The sequence below is a fragment of the Megascapheus bottae genome, unplaced genomic scaffold (genome assembly GCF_031878675.1).
Source record: "Megascapheus bottae isolate mThoBot1 unplaced genomic scaffold, mThoBot2.hap1 HAP1_SCAFFOLD_51, whole genome shotgun sequence".
NCBI lineage: Eukaryota > Metazoa > Chordata > Mammalia > Rodentia > Geomyidae > Megascapheus > Megascapheus bottae.
The window spans coordinates 1,021,856-1,043,251 of NW_028327726.1; positions in this window are offsets into that span (position 1 = coordinate 1,021,856).

The following is a 21,396-nucleotide window of genomic DNA, read 5'->3' on the forward strand; positions in this document are numbered from 1 at the left end:
CATTCCTGTCCCCTCCCTTTCTCTTGTCCCTTCCCATCTCTTGTCCATCTTGCTCTCCTGTCCCTCCTCATCTCCTCTAGCTCCTAATCTCCTTTCCCTTCCTAATATCCTGTCCCTCCTCATCAAATCTCCCTCCTCATCTCCTGTTTCTCCTAACATCCTATCCCCCTTCTTCTCCTGTCCCTCCCCGTCTTCTATCCCTCCTCACCGCCTATCCCTCCCCATCTCCTTAACTTCCTCAACTCCTGTCCCTCCTCACCTCCTGTCCCTCCACATCTCCTGTTCCTTCTCATCTCCTTTCCCTCCTAATCTCCTTCCCTCCCCGTCTCCTGAACTTTCTAATCACCTATCCCTCCTCACAATCTGTAAACTCCCCATCTACACTCTCTCCCCATCTCCTGTCCCTCCTCATCTACTGTCCCTCCCCATTTCTTGTCCATCCTCATCCTGTCCTTTCCCCATCCTCCGCCTGTCCTCATCTCTTGTACCCTCCTCATCTCCTATCCCTTGCAATCTCCTGTCCGTCCTTATCTGCTGTCCTCTCCTAATCTCCTGACCCTCCCCATGTCCTTTCCCTCCTCATCTCCTCTCCCTCCCCATGTCCTGTCCCTTCTCATCTCCTGTCCCTCCTTATCTCCTGTTTCTCCACATGACCAGTTACTCCTCATCTCTTCTCCCCTCGCCTTCTCCTTTCCCTCATCAGCTGTCCCCTCCCCATCTGTCCTTCCCCATCTCCTGTCCCTCCTCATCTCCTGTCCTTCTTCATCTCTTCATGCTCCTCATCTCCTGTCTCCACCGCTTTTCCAGTCCCTCCTCACCGTCTGTAACCTCCACATATACTGTATCTCCCCATCTCCTGTCCCTCCTCTTCCCCTGACTTTCTCCATCTCCTGTCCCTCATCACCTCCTGTCCCTCCTCATCACCTATGCCTACTCATCTCCTGTTCATCCTCATCTACTGTAACTCCCCATCTCCTGTCACCTCCACATCTCCTTTCCTTCCACCTCTCCTGTCCCTCCTCATCTCCTGTCTCTTCTCATCTCCTGTAACCTCCGCATCTCCTATCCCTCCTCGTCTCCTGTCCCTCCCCATCTCCTGTCCCTCCACATTTCCTGTCCTTCCCCATTTGCTCTCCTTCCTCATCTCATGTCTCCTCCCCGTCTCCTTTCCCTCCACATCTACTGTCCCTCCTCATCTCCTGTCTTTCCACATCTCTTATTCCCTATTCATATCCTGTCCCATTCTCATCTCCTGAAAATCCCCATCTTCTTTACCTCATCTCCTGTCCCCCCTCTTCCCTGTCCCTCCACGTCTCCTGTCCCTCCCCATCTTCTCTCCCTCCTCATCTGCTGTCTACTCCACATCTCCTGTATCTCCTCATGTCCTGTACCTCCTCATCTCCTGTACTCTTCATTAGCTGTCACTCCTCATCTCCTCTCCCCTCCCTATCTACTGTCCCTCCTCATCTCCTATCCCCTATCCATCTCCTGTACATCCTCATATCCTGTCCCCTCGCCATCTCCTGTCTCTTCCGCATCACTTGTCTCCTGCAATTTACTGTCCCTCCCCATCTCCTCTCTATCCTCATCTACTCTCCACTCCTCATCTTTTGTCTGTCCTCAACTCCTCTCCCCCACCGGATCTCCTGGCCCCTCCTCATCTCCTGTCCCTCCCCTTGTCCTGTCCCTCCTCATCTCATTTCCCCCTCATCTCCTGTCCCCTCCTAATTCCTGTTCCCTCTATTTCAATTGTCCCTTCCCAACTTATGTCCCTCCTCATCTCAAGTCCCTCCTCGTCTCCAGTCCCTCTACATTTTTGTCCCTCCTCATCTCCTGTCCCTCCCCATCTCTTCTCCCTCCAAATCTCCTGTCCCTCCTCATCTCCTGTACTCCTCATTACCTGTCACTCCTCATCTCCTCCCCCTAACTATCTCCTGTCCTTCCTCTTCTCCTATCCCCTATACATCTCCTGTCCATCCTCATATCCTGTCCCCTCCCCATCTCCTGTATGCTCCGCATCATCTGTCTCCTCCAATTTACAGTCCCTCCCCATCTCCTGTCTATCCTCATCTGCTCTCTCCTCCCCATCTTTTGTCCGGCTCATCTCCACCCCCCCCCTTATCTCCTGTCCTCCTCATTCCTGTCCCCACCCTTTCTCTAGTCCCTTCCCATCTCCTGTCCATCCTCCTCTCCTGTCCCTCCTCATCTCCTGTCCCTACTCATCTCCTGTCCCTTCCTCATATCCTATCCTACTTCATCTCTTCTCCCTCTTCATCTCCTGTTGCTCCTCATATCCTGTCCCTCCTCATCTACTGTCCCGCCACATCTCCTGTCCCTCCCATTGTCCTCTCCCTCCTCATCTCCTTTCCCCCTCATCTCCTGTCCCCTCTTCATTCCCGTCCCCACCCTATCTCTAGTCCCTTCCCATCTCCTTTCCATCCTCCTCTCCTGTTCCTCCTCATCTCCTGCACCTCCTCATCTCCTGTCCCTTCCTAGTATCGTGTCCCTCCTCATCTCTTCTCGCTCCTCATCTACTGTTGCTCCTCATATCCTGCCCCTTCTCATATCCTGTCCCTGCACGTCTGATATCCCTCCTCATCTTCTCTACTCCTCATCTCCTGTCCCTCCCATTTTCCTCTCCCTGCTCATCTCCTCTCCCCCTCTTCTCCTGTCCCCTCCTCATTCCTCCTCATTAACTACAACTATTCATATCTACACCCCTCCCCATCACTAGGACATCCACCTATCCTGTCCACTCCTCATTCCTGGTCCACCACTTATCCTGTCCTTCCGCATATCCTGTCCCTCCTCATCTCCTGTCCCTTCTCATCTCCTGTCCCTCCTCATCTTCTATCACCTCCTCATCTCAAGTCCCATCCTTATCTCCTGAAACTCCTCCTCTCCTGTCCCTTCTCCTCTCCCGTACCTCCTCATTTCCTGTCCCTCGTCCTCTCCTCTCCCTCCTCCTCTCCTGTCCCTCCTCATCTCATGTGCGTACTCATATCCTGTCCCTTCTCTTCTCTGTTTCTCCACATGACCAGTTACTCCTCATCTCTTTTCCCTCTCTCCATCTCCTTTCCTTCCTGGTCACCTGGCCCCTCCCCATCTCCTGTCCTTCCCCATCTCCTGTCCGTCCTCATCTCCTGTTCTTCATCATCTCTTCATGCTCCTCATCTCCTGTCTCCTCCGCTTCTCCTGCCCATCCTCACCCTCTCTAACCACCCGATGTACTGTCTTTCCACATCTCCTGTTCCTCATCATCTCCAGTCCCTCCTCATCACCTATGCCTAATCATCTCCTGTTCATCCTCATCCCCTGTTCCTTCCCAACTCACGCCACCTCCACATCTCCTTTCCCTCCACCTCTCCTGTCCCTCCTCATCTCCTGTCCCTCCCCATCTCCTGTCCCCCATCATCTCCTGTCCCTCCTCATCACCTATGCCTAATCATCTCCTGTTCATCCTCGTTCCCTGTTCCTCCCCATTTCACGTCACCTCCACATCTCCTTTCCCTCCACCTCTCCTATCACTTCTCATCTCTTGTCCCTCCCTATCTCCTTTCTCTCCTCATCTCCTGTCCATCTTCATCTCCTGTCCTTTCTAATCACGCATCTCTCCTCGCAATCTGTAACCTCCCCATATACTCTCTCTACCCATCTCCTGTCCCTCCCCATCTACTGTCCCTCAGCATTAGCTGTCCATCTCATCTCCTGTCCTTTCCCCATCCTCTGTCCATCCTCATTTCCTGTCCCCACCTCATCTTCTGTCCCATCCTCATATCCTGTCCCTCCCAATATCCTGTCCCTTCCTCATCTCCTGTATCTCCCCATTTCCTGTCCTTCCTCATCGGCTATCCCCTCCTCATCTCCTGTGCCCTCCTCAGCCCTTGATCCTCCCCATGTCCTGTCCTTCTTCATCTCCTCTCCCTCCCCAAGTCCTGTCCCTCCTCATCTCCTTTCCCCTCATCTCCTGTCCCCTCCTCATTCCTGTCCCCTCCCTTTCTCTTGTCCCTTCCCATCTCTTGTCCATCTTGCTCTCCTGTCCCTCCTCATCTCCTCTAGCTCCTAATCTCCTTTCCCTTCCTAATATCCTGTCCCTCCTCATCAAATCTCCCTCCTCATCTCCTGTTTCTCCTAACATCCTATCCCCCTTCTTCTCCTGTCCCTCCCCGTCTTCTATCCCTCCTCACCGCCTATCCCTCCCCATCTCCTTAACTTCCTCAACTCCTGTCCCTCCTCACCTCCTGTCCCTCCACATCTCCTGTTCCTTCTCATCTCCTTTCCCTCCTAATCTCCTTCCCTCCCCGTCTCCTGAACTTTCTAATCACCTATCCCTCCTCACAATCTGTAAACTCCCCATCTACACTCTCTCCCCATCTCCTGTCCCTCCTCATCTACTGTCCCTCCCCATTTCTTGTCCATCCTCATCCTGTCCTTTCCCCATCCTCCGCCTGTCCTCATCTCTTGTACCCTCCTCATCTCCTATCCCTTGCAATCTCCTGTCCGTCCTTATCTGCTGTCCTCTCCTAATCTCCTGACCCTCCCCATGTCCTTTCCCTCCTCATCTCCTCTCCCTCCCCATGTCCTGTCCCTTCTCATCTCCTGTCCCTCCTTATCTCCTGTTTCTCCACATGACCAGTTACTCCTCATCTCTTCTCCCCTCGCCTTCTCCTTTCCCTCATCAGCTGTCCCCTCCCCATCTGTCCTTCCCCATCTCCTGTCCCTCCTCATCTCCTGTCCTTCTTCATCTCTTCATGCTCCTCATCTCCTGTCTCCACCGCTTTTCCAGTCCCTCCTCACCGTCTGTAACCTCCACATATACTGTATCTCCCCATCTCCTGTCCCTCCTCTTCCCCTGACTTTCTCCATCTCCTGTCCCTCATCACCTCCTGTCCCTCCTCATCACCTATGCCTACTCATCTCCTGTTCATCCTCATCTACTGTAACTCCCCATCTCCTGTCACCTCCACATCTCCTTTCCTTCCACCTCTCCTGTCCCTCCTCATCTCCTGTCTCTTCTCATCTCCTGTAACCTCCGCATCTCCTATCCCTCCTCGTCTCCTGTCCCTCCCCATCTCCTGTCCCTCCACATTTCCTGTCCTTCCCCATTTGCTCTCCTTCCTCATCTCATGTCTCCTCCCCGTCTCCTTTCCCTCCACATCTACTGTCCCTCCTCATCTCCTGTCTTTCCACATCTCTTATTCCCTATTCATATCCTGTCCCATTCTCATCTCCTGAAAATCCCCATCTTCTTTACCTCATCTCCTGTCCCCCCTCTTCCCTGTCCCTCCACGTCTCCTGTCCCTCCCCATCTTCTCTCCCTCCTCATCTGCTGTCTACTCCACATCTCCTGTATCTCCTCATGTCCTGTACCTCCTCATCTCCTGTACTCTTCATTAGCTGTCACTCCTCATCTCCTCTCCCCTCCCTATCTACTGTCCCTCCTCATCTCCTATCCCCTATCCATCTCCTGTACATCCTCATATCCTGTCCCCTCGCCATCTCCTGTCTCTTCCGCATCACTTGTCTCCTGCAATTTACTGTCCCTCCCCATCTCCTCTCTATCCTCATCTACTCTCCACTCCTCATCTTTTGTCTGTCCTCAACTCCTCTCCCCCACCGGATCTCCTGGCCCCTCCTCATCTCCTGTCCCTCCCCTTGTCCTGTCCCTCCTCATCTCATTTCCCCCTCATCTCCTGTCCCCTCCTAATTCCTGTTCCCTCTATTTCAATTGTCCCTTCCCAACTTATGTCCCTCCTCATCTCAAGTCCCTCCTCGTCTCCAGTCCCTCTACATTTTTGTCCCTCCTCATCTCCTGTCCCTCCCCATCTCTTCTCCCTCCAAATCTCCTGTCCCTCCTCATCTCCTGTACTCCTCATTACCTGTCACTCCTCATCTCCTCCCCCTAACTATCTCCTGTCCTTCCTCTTCTCCTATCCCCTATACATCTCCTGTCCATCCTCATATCCTGTCCCCTCCCCATCTCCTGTATGCTCCGCATCATCTGTCTCCTCCAATTTACAGTCCCTCCCCATCTCCTGTCTATCCTCATCTGCTCTCTCCTCCCCATCTTTTGTCCGGCTCATCTCCACTCCCCCCCTTATCTCCTGTCCTCCTCATTCCTGTCCCCACCCTTTCTCTAGTCCCTTCCCATCTCCTGTCCATCCTCCTCTCCTGTCCCTCCTCATCTCCTGTCCCTACTCATCTCCTGTCCCTTCCTCATATCCTATCCTACTTCATCTCTTCTCCCTCTTCATCTCCTGTTGCTCCTCATATCCTGTCCCTCCTCATCTACTGTCCCGCCACATCTCCTGTCCCTCCCATTGTCCTCTCCCTCCTCATCTCCTTTCCCCCTCATCTCCTGTCCCCTCTTCATTCCCGTCCCCACCCTATCTCTAGTCCCTTCCCATCTCCTTTCCATCCTCCTCTCCTGTTCCTCCTCATCTCCTGCACCTCCTCATCTCCTGTCCCTTCCTAGTATCGTGTCCCTCCTCATCTCTTCTCGCTCCTCATCTACTGTTGCTCCTCATATCCTGCCCCTTCTCATATCCTGTCCCTGCACGTCTGATATCCCTCCTCATCTTCTCTACTCCTCATCTCCTGTCCCTCCCATTTTCCTCTCCCTGCTCATCTCCTCTCCCCCTCTTCTCCTGTCCCCTCCTCATTCCTGTCGCACCATTTCTCTAGTCCCTTCCTGTCTCTTTTCCATCCTCCTCTCATATCCCTCCTCATCTCCTGTCCCTTCCTAATATCCTGTCCCTCCTCATCTCCTCTTGCTCCTCATATCCTGCCCCTCCTCCTCTTCTGTCCCACCACATCTCCTGTCCCTCAACATCTTCTATCCCTCCTCATCTCCTGTAAACCTCATTACCTGTCACTCCTCATCTCCACTCACCTCCTTGTTCCTGTCCTTCCTCATCTCCTATCCCATGTCCATCTCATGTCCATCCTCATATTGTGGACCCTCCCCATCTCCTGTCTCCTCCCCATCACCTGTATTCTCCAATTGACTGTCCCTCCCCATCTCCTGTCTATTCTCATCTACACTCCCCTCCCCATCTTTTTTCGGTTCTCATCTTCTCTCCACCCCTCATCTACTGTCCCCTCCTCATCTCCTGTCCCTTCCATTGTCTGTCCCTCCTCATCTCATTTCCCCTCATCTCCTGTCCCCTCCTCATTCCGGTTCCCTCCCTTTTCTAATCACTTCCCATCTCCTGTCCCTCCTCATCTCCAGTCCCTTCTACATATCTTGACCCTCCTCATCTCCTGTCCCTCCTCATCTCATGTTTCTCCTCATATCCTGTCCCTCCCCATTTCCAGTTTCCTCCGCATCACCTGTCCCCTCCTCATCTGCTCTCCCTCCCCATTTCCTATCCATCCTCATGCTCTGTCCCTTCCCCTCTTCTGTCCATCCTCATCTTCTGTCCCTCGCATTGTCCTGTCCCTCCTCATCTCATTTCACCCTCATCTCCTGTCCCCTCCTCATTCCTGTTCTCTCCTTTCTTTTATCCCTTCCCATCTAATGTCCCTCCTTCTCTCCTGTCCCTCCTCATCTCCTGTCCCCCCTCATCTCCTCTTCCCTCCTACTCTCCTGTCCCCCCTCATCTCCTGCTTCTCCTCATATCCCTGGCCGTCCTCATCCCCAAACTCCTCCGCATCAACTGTCCACTCCTTATCTACTGTCCGTTGCCGTCTCTTGTCCATCTTCATCTCCTGTCCCTTCCCCATCGTCGGTCCGTCCTCATCTCCTGTCCTCTCTTCATCTCCTATCCCTTCCAATCTCCTTTCCGTCCTTATCTGCTGTCCGTTCCTCATCTCCTGACCCTCCCTATGTCTTATTCCTCTGCATCTCCTCGCCCTCTCCATGTCCTGTTCCTTCTCGTCTCCTGCCTCCTCTTCTCCTGTCCCCTCATCTCCTGTCCCCTCCCCATTCCTGTGCCTTCCCTTTCTCTTGTCCCTCCCCATCTACTGTCCGTCCTCCTCTAATGACCTCCTGAGATCCTATCCATGCTCATTTCCTCTTCCCTCCTCATCTCCTGTCCCTTCCTCATCTCCTGTCCCTCACTATCTGTTTCACCTCACATCCTGTCCCTCCTCATCTCCTGACCCTCCTCTTCACCTGTCCCTCCATATCTCCTGTCCCTCCTCATCTCCTGTCCCACCCATCTCCCTTCGCTCCTCATCTTCTGTCCATCCTCATCTCTGACCCTGCACATTTCCTGTCCCTCCCCATTTCCTGTCCCTTCATATCTCCTGTCTCCTCCCCATCTCCTGTCCCTCCTCATCTGCTGTCCCTCCTCATCTCCTGTACTCATGATTACCATGCACACCTCATCTCCTCTCCCCTGCCCATTTCCTGTCCCTCCTCATCTCCTGTCCCCTATCCATCTCCTGTCTCTCCTCATATCCTGTCCCCTCCCCATCTCCTGTCTGTTCCGCATCACCTGTCTCCTCCAATTTACTGTCGCTCTGCATCTCCTGTCTATCCTCATCTCCTTTCCCCCTCATCTCCTGTCCCCTCCTTATTCCTGCTCCCTCCCTTTCTGTTGTCCCTTCCCATCTCCTGTCCCTCCTCCTCTCCTGTACCCTCATCTCCTGTCCCCCATATCTCCTCTTCTCTCCTCATCTCGTGTCCCTTCCTCATCTCGTCACCTTCCTCATCTCCTGTCGCTCCTTTTCTCCTGTTTCTCCTCATATCCTGTCCTTCTCATCTCCAGTCTCCTCCGCCTCACCTGTCCCCTCCTCATCTACTGTCCCTTACCATCTCTTGTCCATCTTCATCTCCTGTCCCTTCCCCATCCTCTGTTCGTCCTCATCTCCTGTCCTCTCCTCATCTCCTATCCCTTGCAATCTCCTTTCCGTCCTTATCTGCTGTCTGTTCCTCATCTCCTCTCCCCTGCCCATCTCTTGTCCCTCCTCATCTCCTGTCCCCTATCCATCTCCTGTCCCGCCTCATATCTTGTCCCCTCCCCATCTCCTGTCTGTTCCGCATCACCTGTCTCCTCCAATTTACTGTCGCTCTGCATCTCCTGTCTATCCTCATCTCCTTTCCCCCTCATCTCCTGTCCCCTCCTGATTACTGTGCCCTCCCTTTCTCTTGTCCCTCCACATCTCCTGTCCGTCCTCCTCTAATGTCCCTCCTGAGCTCCTATCCATGCTCATTTCCTCTTCCCTCCTCATCTCCTGTCCCTTCTTTGTATCCTGTCCCTCCTCATCTCCTGTCCCCCCACATCTGTTTCACCTCACATCCTGTCCCTGCTCATCTCCTGTCCCTCCTCATCTCCTGTCCCTCCATATCTCCTGTCCCTCCTCATCTCCTATCCCAGCCATCCCCCTTTGCTTCTCATCTTCTGTCCATCCTCATCTCTGACCCTCCACATCTCCTATCCCTCGCCATTTCCTGTCCCTTCCCATCTCCTATCTCCACACCATCTCCTGTCCCTCCTCATCTGCTGTCCCTCCTAATCTCCTGTACTCATGATTACCATGCACTCCTCATCTCCTCTCCCCTGCCCATTTCCTGTCCCTCCTCATCTCCTGTCCCCTATCCATCTCCTGTCCCTCCTCATATCCTGTCCCCTACCCATCTCCTGTCTCTTCTTCATCACCTGTCTCCTGCAATTTACAGTCCCACCCCATCTCCTGTCTATCCTCATCTCCTTTCCCCCTCATCTCCTGTCCCCTCCTCATTCCTGTTCCATCCCTTTCTGTTGTCCCTTCCCATCTCCTGTTCCTCCTCCTCTCCTGACCACCCTCATCTCCGCTCCCCCACATATCCTCTTCTCTCCTCATCTCGTGTCCCTTCCTCATCTCCTGACCCACCTCATCTCCTGTCACTCCTCATATCCGGTTTCTCCTCATATCCTGTCCCTTCTCATCTCCAATCTCCTCCGCCTCACCTGTACCCTCCTCATCTACTGTCCCTTAACATCTCTTGTCCATCTTCATCTCCTGTCGCTTCCCCATCCTCTGTCTGTCCTAATCTCCTGTCCCTTCCTCATCTCCTATCCCTTTCAATCTCCTGTCCGTCCTTATCTTCTGTCCTCTCCTCATTCCTGTCCCTCCCCATGTCATTTCCTCCTCCTCTCCTCCCCCCATATCCTGTCCCATCTCCTCTCCTGCCAGCCTCATCTCCTGTCCCCCTCCTCTCCTGTCCCCTCATTCCTGTGCCTTCCCTTTCTCTTGTCCCTCCCCATCTCCTGTCCCTCCTACTCTACTGTCCCTCCTGAGCTCTTGTCCATACTCATTTCCTCTTCCCTCCTCATCTCCTGTCCCTCCCCATCTCTTCTCCCTCCAAATCTCCTGTCCCTCCTCATCTCCTGTACTCCTCATTACCTGTCACTCCTCATCTCCTCCCCCTAACTATCTCCTGTCCCTCCTCTTCTCCTATCCCCTATCCATCTCCTGTCCATCCTCATATCCTGTCCCCTCCCCATCTCCTGTATGCTCCGCATCATCTGTCTCCTCCAATTTACAGTCCCTCCCCATCTCCTGTCTATCCTCATCTGCTCTCTCCTCCCCATCTTTTGTCCGGCTCATCTCCACTCCCCCCCTTATCTCCTGTCCTCCTCATTCCTGTCCCCACCCTTTCTCTAGTCCCTTCCCATCTCCTGTCCATCCTCCTCTCCTGTCCATCCTCATCTCCTCTCCCTACTCATCTCCTGTCCCTTCCTCATATCCTATCCTACTTCATCTCTTCTCCCTCTTCATCTCCTGTTGCTCCTCATATCCTGTCCCTCCTCATCTACTGTCCCGCCACATCTCCTGTCCCTCCCATTGTCCTCTCCCTCCTCATCTCCTTTCCCCCTCATCTCCTGTCCCCTCTTCATTCCCGTCCCCACCCTATCTCTAGTCCCTTCCCATCTCCTTTCCATCCTCCTCTCCTGTTCCTCCTCATCTCCTGCACCTCCTCATCTCCTGTCCCTTCCTAGTATCGTGTCCCTCCTCATCTCTTCTCGCTCCTCATCTACTGTTGCTCCTCATATCCTGCCCCTTCTCATATCCTGTCCCTGCACGTCTGATATCCCTCCTCATCTTCTCTACTCCTCATTTCCTGTCACTAATCATCTCCACTCCCCTCCTTGCCCCTGTTCCTCCTCATCTCCTATCCCCTGTCCATCTCCTGTCTATCCTCATAGTCTGTGCCCTCCCCATCTCATGTCTCCTCCGCATCACCTGTCTTCTCCAATTTACTGTCCCTCCCCATCTCATGTCTATCCTCATCGACACTTCCCTCCCCATCTTTTGTCCGTTCTCATCTTCTCTCTGCCCCTCATCTACTGTCCCCTCCTCATCTCCTGTCCCTTCCCTTGTCCTGTCCCTCCTCATCTCAGTTCCCCCTCATCTTCTGTCCCCTCCTCATTCCTGTTCCCTCCCTTTCTCTTATCCATTCCCATCTCCTGTCCCTCCTCATCTCCTGTCCCTTCCTCATCTCTTGACCCTCCATATCTCCTGTCCCTCCTCATCTCCTGTTCCCTCTCATATCCTGTCCCTCCTCATCTCCAGTCTTCTGCGCATCACCTGTCTCCTCCTCATCTACGGTCCCTCCCCATTTCCTTCCATCCTCATCTCCTGTCCCTTCCCCTCCTCTATCCATCCTCATCTCCTATCCTTTCCCTATACTCTGTCCATCCTCATTTCATGTTCCCTCCTCATCTTCTGTCCCATCCTCATATCCTGTCCCGCCCAATTTCCTGTCCCCTCCTCATCTGCTGTCCCTCCCAATTTCCTGTCCCTCCTCATCTGCTGTCCCTCCTCATCTCATGTCCCCTCCTCATCCCTTGACCCTCCCCATGTACTGTCCCTCCTCATCTCCTCTCCCTCACCATGTCCTGTCCCTCCTCATTTCCTGTCCCTCCTCATCTCCTGTCCCTCCTCCTCTCCTGTCCCTCCTCATCTCCTCTCACTCCTCATCTCCTGTTTCACCTCATATCCTGTCCCTCCACAACTCCCGTTCCTCCTCATCTCCTATCCCTCACCATCTCCTTTCCCTACCTATCTCCTGTCCCTCCTCATCACCTGTCCCTCCACATCTCCTGTCCCTCCCCATCTCCTGTCACTCCACATCACCTGTCTCCTCCCTTCTTCTTCCCTAAATATCTCCGGTCCGAAATCCTCTCCTGTCCCTCATCCTCTTCTGTGCCTCCGCCTCTCCTGTCCCCTCCGTTTCTCCTGTTCCTCCCCATTTCCTTTCCCTCCTCATCTCCTCTCCCTCCCCATGTCCTATCCCTTCTCATCTCCTGCCATCCTCATCTCCTGTCCCCTCCTCATTCCTGTGCCCTCCCTTCTCTTCTCCCTCCCCGTCTCCTGTCACTCCTCATGTCTTCTCCCCTCCCTAGCTCCTGTCCCTCCTCCTCTCCTATCCCCTATCCATCTCCTGTTCATCCTCATATCCTGTCCCTTCCCCATCTCCTGGCTACTCCGCTTCACCTGTCTCCTCCAAATCACTGTCCTTCCCCACCTCCTGTCTATCCTCATCTACACTCAACTCCCCATCTTTTATTTGTGCACATCTCCTCTTCCCCCGCTCATCTACTGTCCCCTCCTCATCTCTTGTCCCTTCCGATCTCCTCTCCCTCCTCCTCTCCTGTCCCACCTCATCTCCTGTCCCTTCCTCATCTCATGACTCTCCTCATCTCCTGTCCCTCCTCATCTCCTGTTTCTCCTCATATGAAGGCCCTCCTCATCTCCAGTCTCCTTCGCATCACCTGTCCCCTCCTCATCTCTGTCCCTCCCCATTTCCTGTCCATCCTCATCTCCTGTCCCTTCCCCATTCTCTGTCCATCCTCATCTACTGTGGTTTCCCTATCCTCTGTCCGTCCTCATTTCCTGTCTTCTCCTCATCTTCTCTCCCATCCTCTTATCCTGTTCCTCCCAAATTCCTGAACCCTCCTCATCTCCTGTCTCTCCCAATTTCTTGCCCGTCCTCAACTGCTGTCCCTTCCTCATCTCCTGTCCCTCCTCATCTCATGTCCCTTCCTAATATCCTGTCCCTCTTCATCTCTTATCCCTCCTCTTCTCCTGTTGCTCCTCATATCCTGCCCTCCTCATCTTCTGTCCCACCACATCTCCTCTCCCTCCACATCTCCTATCCCTCTTCATCTCCTGTACACATTACCTATCACTCCTCACTTCCACTCCCCACCTTGCTCCTGTCCCTCCTCATCTCCTATCACATGTCCATCTCCTGTCCATCCTCATACTCTGTCCCCTCCCCATCTCCTCTCTCCTCCGCATCACCTGTCTTCTCCAGTTTACTGTCCCTCCTCATCTCCTCTTTCCCCTCATATCCTGTCCCTCCTCATCTCCACTCTACTCAGCATCACCTGTCCCCTCCTCATCTGCTGTCCCTCCCCATTTCCTGTCCATCCTCATCTCCTGTCCCTTCCCCTCCTCTGTCTGTCCTCATCTCCTCTCCTTTCCCTATACTCTGTCCATCCTCATTTCCTGTTCTGTCCTCATCTTCTGTCCCATCCTCATATTCTTTCCCGTGGAATTTCCTGTCCACTCCTCATCTGCTGTCCCTCCCAGTTTCCTGTCCTTCCTCAGCTGTTGTCCCGTCCTCATCTCCTGTCCCCTCCTCATTCCTTGACCCTCACCATGTCCGGTCAAACATCATCTCCTCTCCCTCACAATGACCTGTCCGCCTTCATATCCTTTCCCCCTTATATCCTGTCCCCTCCTCATTCCTATCCCATCCCTTTCTCTTCTCCATTCCCATCTCCTGTCCATCCTCCTCTCCTGTCCCATCTCATTTCCTGTCCCTCCTCATCTCCTCTCCCTCCTCATCTCCTCTCCCTCCTCATCTCCTGTCCCTCCTAATCTCCTCTCCCTCCTAACCCCTCTCACTCCTCATCTCCTGTTTCTCCTCATATCCTGTCCCTCCACATCTCCTGTCTCTCCTCATCTCCTATCCCTCACCATCTCCTTTCCCTCCTCATCTCCTGTCCCTCCTCTTCTCCTGCCCCTCCCCATCTCCTGTCCCTCCACATCACCTGTCTCTTCCCCATCTCCTTCCCTCCACATCTCCTGTTCCTCCTAATCTCCTGTACTCCTCATTACCTGTCACTCCTCATCTCCTCTCCCCTCCCTATCTCCTGTCCCTCCTGCTCTCCTATCTCGATCCACCCCTGTCCATCCTCATGTCCTGTCCCCTCCCCCATCTCCTCTTTCCTCCCTATCACCTGTCTCCTCCAATTTACTGTCCCTCTCCATCTACTGTCTATCCTCATCTAATCTCCACTCCCCATCTTTTCTCCATCCTTATCTCCTCTCCCTCCCCTTATCTCCTGTCCCCTCCTCATCTCCTGTCCCTCCCCTTGTCCTGTCCCTCCCCTTGTCCTGTCCCTCCTCATCTCATTTCCCCCTCATCTCCTGTCCCCTCCTCATTGCTGTTCCCTCCTTTCTCTTATCCCTTCCCACCACCTGTCCCTCCTCCTCTCCTGTCCCTCCTCATCTCCTGTCCCTCCATATCTCCTGTTCCTCCTCCTCTCCTGTCCCTCCTCCTCTTCTGTCCCTACTCATCTCCAGTCCCCTGCCTGTCTCCAGTTCCTCCCGATTTCCTCTAACTCCTCATCTCCTGTCTCTCCTCATTACCAGTTACTCCTCGTCTCTACTCCCCTTCTGATCAGCTGTCCCCTCCCCATCTCCTCTCCTTCTCCATCTCATATCCCTCCTCATCTCCTGTCCTTTATCATCTATTGTTCCTCCATGTCTCCTGTATCTTACGCTTCTCCTGTCCCTCCTACCTTCTGTAAACTCACCATCTACTCTATCTCCCCCTCTCCTGTCCCTCCTCTTCTCCTGTCCCTCCCCATCTCCTGTCCCTCATCATCTCCTCTTCCCCCTCATCTCCTGTCCCTCATCATTTCCTGTTTGTTCATTTCCGGTCCCTCCCTATCTCCTCTCTCCTCCCCGTCTCCTGATCCCTCTTCATCTCCTGTCCGTCATGATCTCCTGTTTGTCCTTATCTCCGGTCCCTCCCCATCTACTGTCCTCTCCTCGTCTCCTGACCCCTCCTCATCTCCTATCCCTGCTAGTGTCCAGTCCCACCATCTCTTGTCCATCCTCAAATACTTTCCCTCCTCATGTCCTGATCCATCCCTATCTCCTGTCCTTCCCCATCCCCTGCCCCTACCCATCTCCTGTCACCTCCACATCTGCATTCCCCCCCACCTCTCCTGTCCCTCCTCATCTCCTGTCCCTCCTCATCTCCTCTTCCCTCCTCATCTCCTGTCCCTCCAAATCTCCTGTCCGCCCTCATATCCTGTACCTCCACCACATCTCCTTTCCCTCCCCATCTCCTTTCTCTCCTCATCTCCGGTCTGTCCTCATCTCCTGACCTTTCTAATCAAATACCCTTCCTCACCCTCTGTAACCTCATCATCTACTCTCTCTCCCCATCTCCTGTCTCTCCCCATCCACTGTCCCTCCGCATTTCCTGTACATCCTCATCTCCTGTCTCTTCCCCATCCGTTGTTCATCCTCATCTCTTGTGCTTTCCCCATCATCTATCCGTCCTCCTTCCCTGTCCCCTCCTCATCTTCTGTCCTATCCTCATGTCCTGACCCTCCCAATTTTCTGTCCCCTCCTCATCTCCTGTCCCTCCCAATTTCCTTTCCCTCCTCTTCTGATCTCCCCTCCTCATCCCTCGACCCTCCCCATATCCAGTCCCTCCTCATCTCCTCTCCCTCTCCATTTCCTGTCCCTCCTCATCTCCTTTCCCCCTCATCTCCTGTTCCTTCCTCATTCCTTTCCCCTCCCTTTCTCTTGTCCCTTCCCATCTCCTGGACATTCTCCTTTCCTGTCCCTCCTCATTTCCTCTCCCTCCTCATCTCCTGTCACTTCCTATTCTCCTGTCCTTCCTCATCACCTCTCCCTCCTCATTTCCTGTACCTCCTCATCTCCTGTTTCTCCTGATCTCCTGTCCCTACTCCTCTCCTGTTCCTCCTCATCTGGCCCCCTCATCAAGTGTTACCTCCTCATTTCCTGTACCTCCTCATCTCCTGTTTCTCCTCTTATCCTGTCACTCCTCATCTCCAATCTCCTCCGCATCACCTGTCCCGTACCATCTATTGTCCAACGTCATCTCCTGTCCCTTCCCCACCCTGTGTCTGTCCTCATCTCCTGTCCCTTCCTCATCTCCTATCCCACCGCATGTCTTGTCCCTGCCCATCTGCTGTCTCTCCCCATCTACTTTCCCTCCTCATCTCCTGTCCCCTCCTCTTCTCCTGTCCCTCCTCATCTCCTTACCTCCTCATCTGATGTCCTCCCACAGTTCCAGTCCCTCTTCATCTCCTGTCCCTCCATATCTCCTGTCCCTCCTCCTCTTCTGACTCTCCTCAACTCCAGTCCCCTCCCCTTCTCCTGTTCCTCCCCATTTCCTGTCACTCCTCATCTCCTGTGCCTCCGCATTTCCTGTCCCTCCGATTGTCCTGTCTCTCCTCATTACCAGTCACTCCTCACCTCCACTACTCTCCCCATCTGCTGTACCTTCCCCATCTCCTGTCCTTCTCCATCTCCTGTCCCTCCTCCTCTCCTGACCTTCATCAACTCTTGTTCCTCCCCATCTCCTGTCTCCTCCGCTTCTCCTGTCCCTCCTCACCCTCTGTAAACTCACCATCTACTGTATCTCCCCCTCTCCTGTCCCTCCTCTTCTCCTGTCCATCCCCTTCTCCTGTCCCTCATCATCTCCTCTTCCGTCTTCATCTCCTGTCCCCTCCTCCACTCCTGTCCCTCTTCATGTCCTCTCACTCGTCATCTCCTTTTTCTCCTCATATCCTGTCTTCCTCATCTCCTGTCCCTGCTCATCTCCTGTCCCTCCCCATCTCCTTTCTCTCCGCATCTCCTGTCACTCCTCATATCCTGACCTTTCTAATTGCCTACCCCTCCTCACCCTCTGTAACCTCCCCATCGACTCTCTCTCCCCATCTCCTGTCCCTCCCCATCTACTGTCCCTCCGCATTTCCTGTCCATCCTCATCTCCTATCCCTTCCCCATCCTCTGTCCATCCTCATCTCCTGTCCCTCCTCATCTCCTGTCCCCTCCTCATATCCTGTCCCTCCCTATGTCTTGTCCCTCCGCATCTCCTCTGCCTCCACATGTCCTGTCCATCCTCATCTCCTGTCCCTCCTAACTTCCTGTCTCCTCCACATCACCTGTCCCCTCCTCATCTCCTGTCCCTCCCAGTGTCTTGTCCCTTCACATCTCCCCTTCCCTCCTCATCTCCTGTCACTACCTCATCTCCTGTCATTCCTCATCTCCTGTCCCTCCTCATCTAATTTCCCTCCTTATTTCCTGACCCCTCCGTGGGGCCTGTTCCTCCCCAACTCCTGTCCCTCCTCATCTCCAGTCTCCTCCCCATCTCCTTTCCCTCCTCTTCTACTGTCCCTCATCATCATTTGTCCATCCTCATTAACTATCACTACTCATCTCCACTCCCCTCCTCATCACCTGTCCCTCCATATATCCTATCCCCTCCTCATTCCTGTGCCCACCACTTGTCCTGTCCTTCATAATCTACTGTCCCTCCTCATCTATTATCCATCCTCATCTCCTGTCTTTCCACATCTCTTATTCCCTCCTCCTATCCTGTCCCATTCTCATCTCCTGAAACTCCCCATCTCCTTTCCATCTTCATCTACTGTCCCCCTCATCCCCTGTCCCTCCACATTTCCTGTCCCTCCCCATCTTCTCTCCCTTCTCATCTCCTGTCTACTCCCCATCTCCTGTCCCTCCACATCTCCTGTACCTCCTCATCTCCTGTACCTCCTTATCTCCTATACTCTTCATTCCCTGTCACTTCTCATCTCCTCTCCCCTCCCTATCTACTGTCCCTCCTCATCTCCTACCCCCTATCCATCTCCTGTCCATCCTCATATCGTATCCCCTCCCCATATCCTGTCTCCTCCGCATCACTTGTCTACTCCAATTTACTCTCCCTCCCCATCTCTCTATCCTCATCTACTCTCCACTCCCCATCATTTGTCTGTCCTCAACTCTTCTCCCCCCCTCATCTCCTGTGCCCTCCTCATTTCCTGTCCCTCCCCTTATCCTGTCCCTCCTCATCTCATTTCCCCCTCATCTCCTGTCCCCTCCTGATTGCTGTTCCCTCTCTTTCAATTGTCCCTTCCCAACTTCCGTCCCTCCTCATCTTTGGCCCCTCCTCATCTCCGGTCCCTCCACATCTCCTCTCCCTCCTCACCTTCTGTCCGTCCACATCTCTGTCCCTCCTCATCTCCTGTCCCTCCTATCTCCTGTCTCTCCCCATTTCCTGTCCCTCCCCATCTCCTGTCTCCTCCCCATCTCTTCTCCCTCCCAATCTCCTGCCTCCTCCAATTTACTGTCCATCCCCATTTCCTGTCTATCCTCATCTGCTCTCTCCTCCCCATCTTTTGTCCTGCTCATCTCCTCTCCCCCATTATCTCCTGTCCCCTCATCATTCTTGTCCCCACCCTTTCTCTAGTCCCTTTCCATCTCCTGTCCATCCACCTCTCCTGACCCTCCGCATCTCCTGTCCCTACTCATCTCCTTTCCCTTCCTAATATCCTATCCTTCCTCATCTCCTCTCCCTCCTCATCTCCTGTTGCTCCTCATATCCTATCCCTCCTCATCTACTGTCCCTTCACATCTCCTGACCCTACTCTTCTCCTATCCCTGCCCTTCTCCTTTCCATCTGCATTAGCTGTCCCTCCTCATCTCCTGTAACTCCACATCTCCTGTCCCTCCCCATGTCCTGTCCCTCCTCATCTCCTGTCCCTCATTATCTCCTGTACTCCTCATTACCTGTCACTTCTCATCTCCCCCCTCCCTAACTCCTGTCTCTCCTCATCTCCTATCCCATATCCAACTCCTGTCCATCCTTATATCCTGTCTCCTCCCCATCTCCTGACTCCTACCCATCACCTGTCTCCCCCAATTTACTGTCCCTCCCCATCTACTGTCTATCCTCATCTACTCTCCACTCCCCATTTTTCCTTCCTCATCTCCTCTTCCCTCTAATCTATTGTCCCCTCCTCATCTCCTGTCCCTCCCCTTGTCCTGTCCCTCCTCATCTCATTTCCCCCTCATTTCCTTTTCCCTCCTCATTCCTGTTCCCTCCCTGTCTATTCTCCCTTCCCATCTCCTGTCCCTCCTCATCTCCTGTTCATTCCTCTTCTCGTGACCCAACTCATCTCCTGACCCTCCTCATCTCCTGTTTCTCCTCCTCTCCTGTCCCTCCTCATCTCCAGTCTCCTTTTGTCTTGTCCCTTCCCATCTCCTGTCCCTCCTCCTCTCTTGTCCCTCCTCATCTCCTGTCCCCTCTCATCTCCTATTCCCTCCTCCTCTCCTGTCCCTCCTCATCTCCTGTTTCTCCTCATATATTTTCCCTCCTCATCTCCAGTCTCCTCGGCATCACCAGTCCCCTCCTCCTCTACTGTCCCTTACCATCTCTTGTCCATCTTCAACTCCTGTCCCTTCCCCATCCTCTGTCCGTCCTAATCTCCTGTCCCCTCCTCATCTCCTATCCCTCCTCATGTCCTGTCCCTCCTGATCTGCTGTCTCTCTACATCTCCTTTCCCTCCTCATCTACTGTCCCTCCTCATTTGTCCCTCCTCATTAACTAACACTACTCATCTCCACTCCCCTCCCCATCACCTGTCCCTCCATATATCCTGTCCCCTCCTCATTCCTGCCCCGACTAATTTTCCTTTCCCTCCCAATCTCCTGTCCCTCCACATCTCCTGACTCTCCCCATCTTCTCTCCCTCATCATCTCTTGCCTTGTCCTCATCTCCTTTCCCTACCAATCTTCTGTACCTCCTCATCTCCTGTACTCTTCATTCCCTGTCACCCCTCATCTCCTCTCCCCTCCCTATCTCCTGTCCCTCCTCATCTCCTATCCCCTTTCCAACTCCTGTACATCCTCATATCCTGTCCCCTTCTCATCTCCTGTCTCCTCCCCATCTCTTTTCCCTCCTCCTCTACTGTCCCTCCTCATCATTTGTTCCTCCTCATTAACTATCACTACTCATCTCCACTCTCCTCCCCATCACCAGTCCCTCCATATATCCTGTCCCCTCCTCATGTCTATCCGCACCACTTGTCCTGTCCCTCCTAATGTACTGTCCCTTCTCATCTCCTTTCTCTCCACATCTCTTATTCCCTCCTCATATCCTGTCCCAACCTCATCTCCTGAAACTCCCCATCTCCTTTTCCTCCTCATCTCCTGTCCCCCCTCATCCCCTGTCCCTCCACATCTCCTGTCCCTCCCCATCTTCTCTGCCTCCTCATCTCCTGTCTACTTCCAAACTCCTGTCCCTCCACATCACCTGTACCTCCTCATCTGCTGTACTCTTCATTCCCTGTCACTCCTGATTTCCTCTCCCCTCCCTATATCCTATCCCTCCTCATCTCCTATCCCCTATCCATCTCCTGTACATCCTCATATCCTGTCCCCTCCCCATCTCCTGTCTCCTCCGCATCACCTGTCTCCTCCAATTTACTATCCCTCCCCATCTCCTCTCTATCCTCATCTACTTTCCACTCCCCATCTTTGGTCCGTCCTCAACTCCTTTCCCTCCTCATCACCTGTCCCCTCCTCATCTCCTGTCCCTCCTCTTTTCCTGTCCCTTCTCATCTCATTCCCCCTCATCTCCTGTCCCCTCCTGATTCCTGTTCCATCCCTTTCAATTGTCCCTTTCCATCTCCTGTCCCTCCTCATCTTCGATCCCACCTCATCTCTGGTCCCTCCACATCTCCTGACCCTCTTCATCTTCTATCCATCCACATCTCTGTCCCAACTCATCTCCTGTCCCTCCTATCTCCTGTCTCTCCCCCTCTCCTCTCCCTCCCCATCTCCTCTCCCTCCTCATCTCCTTTCACCTCCCCATCTCTTCTCCCTCCAAATCTCCTGTACCTCCTCATTTCCTGTAGTCCTCATTACCTGTCACTCCTCATCTCCTAACCCCTCCCTATCTCCTGTCCCTCCTTATCTCCTATCCCCTATCCATCTCCTGTCCATCCTCATATCCTCGACCCTCCCCATCTCCTGTCTGCTCTGCATCATCTGTCTCCTTCAATTTACTGTCCCTCCCCATCTACTGTCTATCCTCATCTACTCTCTCCTACCCATCTTTGTCCTGCTCATCTCCTCTCCCCTCCTTTATCTCCTGTCCCCTCATCATTCCTGTCCCCACCCTTTCTCTCGTCCCTTCCCATCTCCTGTCCATGCTCCTCTCCTGTTGCTCCTCATCTCCTGTCCCTCCTCATCTTTTGTCCCTTCCTAATATCCTATCCTTCCTCATCTCCTCTCCCTCCTCATCTCCTGTTGGTCCTCATATCCTGTGACTCCTCATCTACTGTCCCTCCACATCTCCTGTCCCTCCCATTTTCCTCTCCCTGCTCATCTCCTCTCCCCCTC